Here is an 11,076-nt window from a genome sequence, read left to right as displayed (position 1 = left end):
CTTGCCAACTCAGCGTGGCCGTTGAGCAGTTTTGTCGGTTAAGACTTTAAAACTGATTATTGTTGAGTCATTTTGTGTCAATTTACTAAATTGTGTTGTATATATATTAGTGGTTGAGTAGTCTTGTAAAGTGAGTCTTTTCAGATCAATAATATTATTGATTCTTGGTTTCAAGAAGATTAGGTTTTCTCATTAAAATATGTTTAAGCACAAAGATAAATTGAGGGAATGTCAGTAATTATATTCCTAAAAATTTTAAATTCTCATATAATTAAAAGTATTTGTTGAATTTTACATTTATATAATTTCACACCTTATGTGATATTAATTTAACATCTCTAATTTCCAATATAATTTATTAAATATTTACACCCATTAACATAAAACCGTACTATTATAGGTATTTATTGAGCGAGTCGATTGTGAGGTGGTTGCGCTCTACTCGTGCTCGTTAAAAACTTTTGCTGCTCGACTCGTTGCTCGTTAAGCTCGTTAAAACTGTGCTTGAATCGTGCTCGTTAAAAAAATTTGTTGCTCGACTCGTTGCTCACTAAAAAAATACCTTATCTTTTTAACCAAAAATAAATTTTACTAATACTATATAAGGATATTAGGGTTGGGTTTTTTTTTGTATTAAAATAATATTATTGTTAGGATCGAAGAGGCCAAATTGAACAACCGAAAAGTGTGCAAAATGGATGAATTGACAAAAATTGTTTAGGGAGTAAGGAGAAATAAAATATAGAGAGTTTTGCACAGCAATTTACAGTGGTTAGACTTCTCAACTAAGTCTATCTCCACTACTTTAGCTCCTCACTAAGGATTTTCCAACAAATCCACTAATTTGTTCTTTCTTTTTCAAGGATCAAGAGTAACATTTACAAACTCCCTAGTTTTTCACTTGCCTAAACTAGAACCAATCCTCTTTACAGAAGTAAACAAATAAAACCTCTCAAAGGTAGGGTGTTTACAAATTAAAGTTCAGAACAAATATTTACAAGAGAAAGTAAAATAGGAATGAAAAACTCTTCTTTTGTGTTTGATTGCTTGGATAGGTTTTCTAACTCTTCTTCAAGTGTCTTGAACTTGTATTTATATGTTGGAAAGAAGTTGTGGTCGTTTCTAGCCGTTGGGAGTCTTTTAGAGCTGTTGAGGATGATTTTATATGCAAAATAAAAATGCCTAGTACAGAGGGTATCGGTACTCCTATAGGGAGTATCGGTACTCCTATAGGGAGTATCGGTACTACCTTTTTTATTTTTAAATAAAACTAGCCGGTACTAGCCATTGGCCCTTTGGGTATCGCTACTAAGACTATGGTATCGATACTACTACGCGAAGTAGTATTGGTACCCCTTTGGGTATCGATACCATTTTTGCATTTTGGAATTTGAGCAATGCTGGTAGTATTGATACTACCTAGTGAGTATCGATACTTCCCTTACCTAAGGTATCAGTATCATATGAACAATATTGGTATTATTCATGAGGTATCGATACTGTAAGAATAATATCGGTACTTCTTGTTCAGAAAAGTATTTTGTGCTCAATTCCAAGTAAAATGGACTTTGAATTATTTTTGAAAACTTTGAATAAAATCAATTCAAGTCCAAAAACATTTTGCCATAAATTGTTATATCAAAATATAGTTCAACAATCTTCCCCTTTTTATATAACAAAACATTTGAAAATTTGTTTTTGGCAAAACTCCCCCTTAATAAAATATTTAATGAAAAAGATCTCAATTGTTGGAAAAATTATGAAAATGAGAAATTAATTTTTCAAACCATACTTCTCCCCCTTTTTGTTATATCAAAAATAATTCAACTTTGAAGTTCTAAAAATAACATTGGAGAGTAATTGATAAATTTTATCATAAAATCATTTGAAAAATTAAAAGTTCCCCTCAAAAGGTGCATTCCAAACAAAAATTTGACTTTAAAAGCTTGACACTTAAACAAAATTGAATTTCAACAGAGAATAACAAACATGTTAGTAGCACATGAAATTCAATATATCCAAGTCTAAAATACTTTATACAATACCAATTGTTGAAATTAAGTGCATGTACATAAAGCTTTTAGAAAATGTTATGCGTTTGAAAATTTTGATATCAATTGTTAGAGAGATAACATTTACATTTTAAATCACATGCATAAACATTTAAATTTTAGGTCAAAAATTAAAACAAATTTAAAAATCAAAGCATTTGAAAAATTGATATCAATTGTTAGAGAGATATCATTTTCATTTAAACCCAATTTTGACCAAAATTCATTATGATGAACTAAAAAATTATGAAAAATCATTAAAAGCTTTAAAATGTTCATCATAACACCTTTTAACATACATGAGATAGAAAATATAAAATCATTTAAAATCAAAACTCATGCATGCATAAACCTAGATGAGCAACCAAATAATCAAAAACAAAATCATTAAGCTTAGAGGTTAACCATTCCTTTTCAAGTGTGGCTAGAGGATTTGAGTATCGCCATTTTCATCACCATTGCTCTCACACAACTATATGAGACATTTATTTGGATTTTGGTATCCAAATTGCTTTGGATCCTTGGACGTTAGTTTCAATGCCTCTTGTTCCCTTGGGAACCCATACTTGTCTAATTTTAAAACGTTTTTCTTTCTTCAAAGGACAAGTATGTTCCAAATGACCATGAAAATGGCAATGTGAGCATTTTGTCATTTTTAAACATAATGAGTTGTTTTTAGAAATTATTTCTTTTTCTTTTGTTAAGGTCTCAAGCTTAACATTCAAATCAAAATTTTCTTTTTCTAAATCATTAATTTTGACTTTTGAAAGCTCTAAATCGTTTTTCAAATTTTCATTTTGATTTTCAAAATCAACTTTTGCTTTCAAAACCAAATCATTTTCAACTTTAAGTTTTGAAAATAATTTCTTATTTTTGGAATTCGTGGACTCGAATTCCAAATACAACTCATTATAAGCATCTTGCAACTCATCAAAAGAATGTGAATTTAATTAATTTGAGTTAGAAGATACCATTAAATCTTCTCCGATGGCCATGAGGCATAGGTTGGCTACTTCATCTTCATCACTCCAAGCGGCCTCAAATGCCTTTTTCTTGCTTGATCCCTTCTTCTTTAGGAGATGATATTTATACTTGACATGCCCCATTCTTTGACAATTGAAGCACACTGGGGGACTCTTCTTCTTGTTCGATTCATGCTCCACTTCCTTATAAGTCATGAATATCTTGAATCTTTTGAAGAGCTTGGTTATCTCTTCTTTTTCATAATCGTCTTCATCCACCTCTTCATTTTAATCTTGATTGCTCTCACTGGTGGATTTGAGGGCATTGCCTACCTCATTCTTCTTCTAGTTTTGCTTCTCTTCATCTTCTTCATCTTCCTTCACCAGCAACTCATGAGTGAGAAGAGAACCAATAAGCTCATTGAGAGTGAGAGACTTGAGATTTTTAGCCTCAATGATCGACGTCTTCTTCGATTACCAATACTTTGGAAGAGAGTATATCATATTCCTCATAAGTTTCTCATTAGGGATTACTTCTCCAAATCCTTTTAGACCGTTGACAATCACGAAAAATCTACCCATCATAGCTTTGATGTCTTCATCTGGTTTCATCTTGAAATTCTCGTAGCTATGGTTGAGAAGGTTTATCTTAGTTTCCCTCACTTCATCGGTTCTTTCATGAGTGACTTGGAGCTTATCTCATATCTCCTTGGCATTGGAACAAGAGGAGACTCTTCCATATTCATCTGAGCCTAATGCACAAAAGAGGATGTGCATAGCCTTAGCATTGAGTTGGAACTTCTTATTCTCTCCATCACTCCAATTATACATCTCACCGGGAGGAGTGCAATAACCCTTCATGATTGAGTTCCAAGCTCCTAGATCATTTGCTTGAATGAATAGCATCATCCTATTCTTCCAATAGGCATAATTTTCTTCATTGAAGTATGGTGGCTTGTTGACCGGCTGTGAATCTTCCATGTAATAAGCACCGGAGGTAGAAGCCATCTCTTTATCGGTTGTATCGTGAATCGGTAAAGCTTCTTCGAGGATCGTCACAAGGATGTGAAGCCTTCTAACGAGTCAAGCTCTGATACCAATTATTAGGATCGAAGAGGCTCAATTGAACAACCAAAAAATGTGTAAGAGAGGTGAATTGGCAAAAATTGTTTAGAGAGTAAGGAGAAATAAAATATAGAGAGTTTTGCGCATCGATTTACAGTGGTTCGACTTCTCAACTAAGTCTACCTCCACTACCTTAGCTCCTCACTAAAGATTTTCCAACAAATCCACTAATTTGTTCTTTCTTTTTCAAGGATCAAGAGTAACCTTTACAAACTCCCTAATTTTTCAGTTGGCTAAACTATAACCAATCCCTTTTACAAAAGGTTAAGAGAAGTAAACAAATAAAACTTCTCAAAGGTAGGGTGTTTACAAATTAAAGCTCACAAGAACAAATATTTACAAGAGAAAGTAAAATAGGAATGAAAAAAATTTCTCTTGTGTTTGATTGCTTGGATAGGTGTTCTAACTCTTCTTCAAGTTTCTTGAACTTGTATTTATATGTTAGAATGAAGTTGTAGTTGTTTCTAGCCTTTGGGAGTCTTTTAAAGCTGTTGGGGATGATTTTCTCTGAAAATAAAATTGCCTAGTACAGAGGGTATCAGTACTCCTATAGGGAGTATCGGTACTACCTTTTTTATTTGTAAATAAAACTAGCCGTTGGGTTTGGCGGTATCGATACTAAGATTATGGTATCAATACTACTACGTGAAGTAGTATCGGTATCCCTTTGGGTATCAATACCATTTTGCATTCTGGAATTTGAACAATGTTGGTAGTATCGATACTTCCTAGTAAGTATCGATACTTCCCTTACCTAAGGTACCGATACAATATGAACAGTATCAGTAATGTTCATGAGGTATCGATACTGTTCTTACTGTAAGAACAGTATCGGTACTTCTTGTTCAGAAAAGTATTTTGTGCTCAATTCTAAGTAAAATGGATTTTGAATTATTTTTGAAAACTTTGAATAAATTCAATTCAAGTCCAAAAACATTTTTCCATAAATTGTTATATCAAAATATAGTTTAACAATTATTAATTAATAATAATTTATTATTTATTAAAAATAATAGATTAGTTAACTTATTATTTTTCATTTTTTATTAATAAATTAATAATTATTATTTAGATTTATTTTTTGAATGAAATAATTTTGAAGCAATTATTAAAAATATATTTTAAAAAATTAACAAGTTGTTCGCGAACTTATCTAGTCGAGTTAGACTTTGCTCGGCTCAACTTGTTAAGGTCTCGAGCCGAGTTCGAGTCAAACTAACTCGAGTCGAGCATTTACCGAGTTTTGAACGAGTTGAGTTCAAAATGCTCACGAGTTGCTTAACTCGTTAAGAACCCCTACCTACTACCATCCTTATCTTAATATATATGTATTTTTCAAACCAATATATGACCAACCCGATGATAGATATCATCTAATTTTTAACCTAATGACTATATTAAGTTTAGATGAATGTTGTCAAATCTATAATTAGTCTATACTCACTATTCGGGGGGATTCATTCTACGTGTATTTAATAAAAAACATTATGTTATTAGAAGTAGATCGATTTAAAATTAGTCAGTTAAATTTAATTATTTTTAATTAAATTAATGTTAAAAAATAAATTAAAATTAATAATTTATTAAATACATACAATTTTCATTAAAATATATGGACGGGTGGTGAGTTTTAAACTAATTATTATTACGATTGTTAAGTGACAAAGTAATGATGGTCACAATGAGTGATAAAATTTTGGATCCGAGGCTTATAACAGTCATTGAAAGAAATAAAAGTCTCTTTTGAAGACATTAGAATAATAATAAATATGAACCAATAAGTTAAAATTTCAATAATTACTTTTGTCTGTTGAATTAAATAACAATGTCTTTCCAATAAAACAAGTTCAGTTTTATTTGTTTATGTGGGGGGGGGGGGGGGGAGTAGATAGCCAAAAGTGTTTTGTTTCCTTTTCAGAATTCGATTGTACCAATTTATTGACTGATTTTCATAATAGAAAAATATTAATTTTCTTTAAAATTTTAAATTTTAACAATTATATTTATATAGTGTATATATATATATATTGTTAATAGTTAAGAAATATTATTTTCTTAAAAATTTGGGTAAATTACACGATTCCTCACTCTATTTGACTCTCTCTTATTTTGCTTATCAAACTTTCAATTTTTCTAAATTGCTCACTGAACTTTACAGATTGAATCATTTTGCTCACTCTTAACATCGTTATGACGTGGCAAAAGAATCAAAACGACGTCGTTTTGAAAATTTTAAATATATGCTAAAGCGACGTCGTTTTGGTGGGTAAAATATAAGATAGAGTAAAGTTAAATGACTCATGGTGTATATTACCCTTTTTCCTTCTCTTCTTCATTTTCTTTCTGCTAGCCACCACATCATTTTCATTCCGACCGTCGTAGATAGTGGTCTTTTGGTTCTAAAATATGATGGGTCAGTTCGTCTCGACCCCTTAGTTCAGATATGGTGGTTGTTTCACCAGAAAATATCCTAAAACCCATGAACTCAGTCAAAAAAAATTCAGTTACTAAGAGACAATCTAGCATAATCATCATAATTTACATTTTCATCTTCATCCTCGCACATTCCGACCACCAAGGAGAGGGTGGCCATCCATGCTTGCTAACCACTCTGAGCATCTTTCTTCCGTGTAAGTTACAGCTTGTTAACAGAGAGTTTCGGAACTCCGCATTTCACGAGGATAGATCCTAGTGATTTAAATGTACTGTCATCGGGTTGAACGCATGCACTCACCATTTCTTTAAAAATGCTAACTACCTCCCTCAATCTTCCATCCATGGCGTACAATCCGAGCACATTATTGTAACTCAACGAATCAGTTACAAGTCCCAGTTCTCTCATCCGTCTTGCGATATGAGTGGCTTCCTCGAACCTCCCGTTCCTTTTATACATACATAGCATCATAGCTTATGTAAATTCATTGGCATCTCCGCTTTGCTTTAAGTTGTCGAAAATCGCTTCTGCTTGAATAACCATAGAGCGCTCGCTGTATAGATCGATCATACAATTTGAAGAATACTCTTCCGGTCGGAAGCCTGATGACTGAAGTAGTCCGTAAACTTCTTGCGCTTCTTTCTGTTGAAAGTCAAAAGCAAATAGCATGGGGCGGCTAATTTTCTAGATGGCTGCCGGCTGCTTTGATTTAATTCAAAGTTGGTTGCAAAGTTGTTTGAAAAATAAAATGGTAAAAATGCAACTTTTAGTCATTGCACTTTAAGGTATTTATAAGATTAGTCCTTAAACTTCAACTATAAATACCCTAGCTCATTTAGCTTCAAAACCATCCCAAAGCATTCTAGCTTTCTTCCAATACTAGAGAGAATTTAGAGAGTTTCTTGAGAGTTGTTTTCTCCTTTTTATCAAGAGAGAATTATCATTGTTTTCTCCTTGGTAGATCGAGAGAGGTTGTAATTCCTATTTTCTCATAGTGAAATTCTTCTACAGTTGCTCGTGGTTTTTACCCTAAATTTTTAGGGGTTTTCCACGTAAATTTTGTTTCTCTTTTATCTTCATTTTTATTTTCTCAAATTATCAGTTGCGATTTTGTTCTATCTGATAGCCGTCTTCCGCAACAATTGGTATCCGAGCTAGATTAGAGTGTGTAATATCTGCTTATTGTCTTTGTGGTTGCCACCAAAAGGTGGATCCTCCAACATAAGAAAATAAGAAGTTATTACCCATTCTTTGAAGGTTCTAGAGAACTATTCACGATAGTGAAATAGTGGGAGCTATCTGTAAAAGAAGCTATGACAATGAAATTTGATATTGAAAATTCAATGGGAGAAATTTCTCATTGTGGAAATTGAAGATGAAGTATTGTCAAGCATCGAGGAGAAGAAGACAGCTAAGGAGATATGGGATCATCTCACCAAATTGTACGAGGCCACATCGCTGCACAATAAAATTTTCCTTAAGAGGAAATTGTACACTCTCCGTATGCCAGAATCTACTTCAGTGACGGAGCACTTAAATACACTGAACACCTTATTTTCTCAGCTTACATACTTAAGCTATAAAATAGGAGAACAAGAACGTGTTGAACTTCTACTTCAAAGTCTATCGGATTCGTACGATCAACTCATCATCAACTTGACAAACAGTAATGTCACCAGTCTAGTCTTCGATGACGTTGCAGCTGCTGTTTTACAAGAAGAAAATCGGCGCAAGAACAAGGAAGACAGACAAGTAAATCTGCAACAAGCAGAAGCGTTGACAACGATGAGAGGGAGATCAACAGAACGTGGCCAAAGCAGCAGTCACAAACATGGTAGATCGAAGTCAAGAAGCAAAAAGAATTTGAAGTGCTACCACTGTGGAAAGAAAGGTCACTTGAAGAAGGATTGTTGGAGTCTAAATAAAAACTCCAATCCACAAGGCAATACCGCAAACACTTCAGATGATGGAGATGCTCTATGCTGTGAAGCGTCAACCACCGTGGAAGGTAGAAAACAATTTGCAGATATATGGCTCATTGATTTGGGAGCAATATATCACATGACCTTAAGAAGAGAATGGTTCCATCAGTATGAACCTGTCTTAGGAGGATCTGTGTATAGTTGCAATGATCATGCCTTAGAGATCATTGGCGTGTGAACCATCAAATTAAAGATGTACGATGGAACAATCAAAGTTATTCGAGATGTGCGGCACGTGAAAGGCCTGAAGAAAAATTTATTATCCTACGGATTGTTGGATAATAATGCAAGCAAGATTGAAACAAAGAAAGGAATCATGAAGGTGTTCCATGGAGCGCTTGTGGTGCTGAAAGGCGAAAAGATAGCAGCAAACTTGTACATGCTGAAGGGAGAGACTTTGCTAGAAGCAGAAGCCTCTGTTGCCTCATGTAGTTCAGATTCTACAATGTTATGGCATCAGAAACTTGGACACATGTCAGAACAAGGAATGAAAGTCCTTGTGGATAAAAAGCTACTTCCAGGTTTAACGAAGGTATCACTTACTTTGTGTGAGCATTGCATAACAAGTAAGCAGCACCGGTTGAAATTCAACACATCAAATTCTAGAGAAAAAAGTGTTCTAGAATTGGTTCACTCTGACGTATGGCAAGCACCAGTTACATCCCTAGGCGGAGCAAAATACTTTGTCTCATTTATTGATGACTATTCCAGGAGATGTTGGGTGTACCCTATTAAGAAGAAGTCAGATATGTTTTTAACTTTCAAAAACTTCAAAGCACGGGTGGAACTTGATTCTGGAAATAAGATCAAGTGTTTCAGAACAGATAATGGAGGAGAATACACAAGCGAAGAATTTGATGATTTTTGCAGGAAAGAAGGCATCAAAAGACAATTCATAGTAGCAAACACTCCTCAACAAAATGAAGTGGCAGAGCGGATGAACAAAACCTTGTTAGAAAGAACAAGAGCAATGTTGAGAGATGCAGGCCTAGAAAAATCATTTTGGGCAGAAGCAGTCAATACCGCCTGTTATTTGGTCAATCGAGCTCCATCAACTGCAATAGAGCTGAAGACACCAATGGAGATGTGGACTGGAAACCAGCTGATTATTCAAACCTCCATGTATTTGGAAGTATAGTGTACGTGATATATAACTCCCAAGAAATTTCAAAGTTGAATCCAAAATCCAGGAAATGCAAATTCTTGGGGTATGCTGATGGAGTAAAGGGGTATTGCTTGTGGGATCCCACTGCCCGCAAAGTGATCATCAGTAGAGATGTTATCTTTATAGAAGATAAACTACAAAGAAAAGAAGACGATGATAGCGCTGAAAAATCAGAGACTACTCAGATACATGTGGAAAAAGAGTTTGAACAAGGAGATTCTTCTAAAGCAGAATCAGCACATGATGAACAAGAACCAGAGTGTTCTGAAGCACCAACAACTCGTCAATCAGATCGTGTGAGAAGACATCCCAATTGGCACTTAGATTATGTTATAGAAGGTAATATTGCATACTGCCTTTTAACAGAGGACGGTGAGCCATCAACATACCAGGAGGCAATAAACAACTCAGATGCTTCACTGTGGATGATGGCGATGCAAGAAGAAATTGAAGCCCTTCATAAAAATAATACATGGGACCTTGTGCCACTACCACAAGGAAGGAAGCTAATTGGTAACAAATGGATCTTCAAAATCAAGTGAAATGGTGACGATCAAGTTGAGAGGTATCGTGCAAGACTGGTGGTCAAAGGATATGCTCAAAAAGAAGGTATTGATTTCAATGAAATATTTTCTCCTGTGGTTCGACAACAACAGTTTGAGTAGTTTTGGCAATGTGTGCTACATTGAACTTACATCTAGAGCAACTAGATGTTAAAACAGCTTTTCTTCATGGAAATCTTGAAGAAGAGATTTATATGCTCCAGCTTGAAGGTTTTGAAGAAAAAGAAAAGAAGAACTTGGTTCGCAGGTTGAACAAATTTCTGTACGGTCTAAAGCAGGCGCCGAGGTGTTGGTATAAGAGATTTGATTCCTTCATTATGTGTCTTGGATATAACAGACTTAATGTAGACCCTTGTGCTTATTTCAAGAGGTCTGGTGATAACGATTTTGTTATATTATTGTTGTATGTGGATGACATGTTAGTTGCAGGACCCAACAAAGATCATATTTAAGAATTGAAGGCACAACTGGCTAGGGAATTTGAAATGAAGGACTTGGGATCAGCAAACAAGATTCTAGGGATGCAAATTCACCGAGACAGAAGTAATAGGAAGATTTGGCTTTCACAAAAGAATTACTTAAAGAAGATCTTGTCACGATTCAGCATGCAAGATTATAAGCCAATTTCTACCCCTCTTCCTATTAACTTCAAATTATCCTCCAGTATGAGTCCTAGCAGTGAAGAAGAGAGGATGGAGATGTCTCAAGTACCGTATGCATCGGCAGTGGGAAGTTTGATGTTCGCTATGATATGCACAAGACCAGACATTGCACAAGCAGTGGGAGTGGTTAGT

General features: G+C 34.4%; 1 pseudogene; it reads right to left on the bottom strand.

The window, feature by feature from the left end:
• Window positions 1–6,638: 6,638 nt before the first annotated feature.
• LOC120151217 overlaps window positions 6,639–11,076 on the bottom strand; it is a 28,737-nt pseudogene continuing 24,299 nt past the window's right edge.

This window comes from Hibiscus syriacus, unplaced genomic scaffold (genome assembly GCF_006381635.1).
Source record: "Hibiscus syriacus cultivar Baekdansim isolate YM2019G1 unplaced genomic scaffold, ASM638163v2 tig00002799_pilon, whole genome shotgun sequence".
In the NCBI taxonomy this organism is placed as follows: domain Eukaryota; kingdom Viridiplantae; phylum Streptophyta; class Magnoliopsida; order Malvales; family Malvaceae; genus Hibiscus; species Hibiscus syriacus.
The sequence above is the reverse complement of the archived record's forward strand: the minus strand, read 5'-3'. Positions and strand labels throughout refer to the sequence as shown.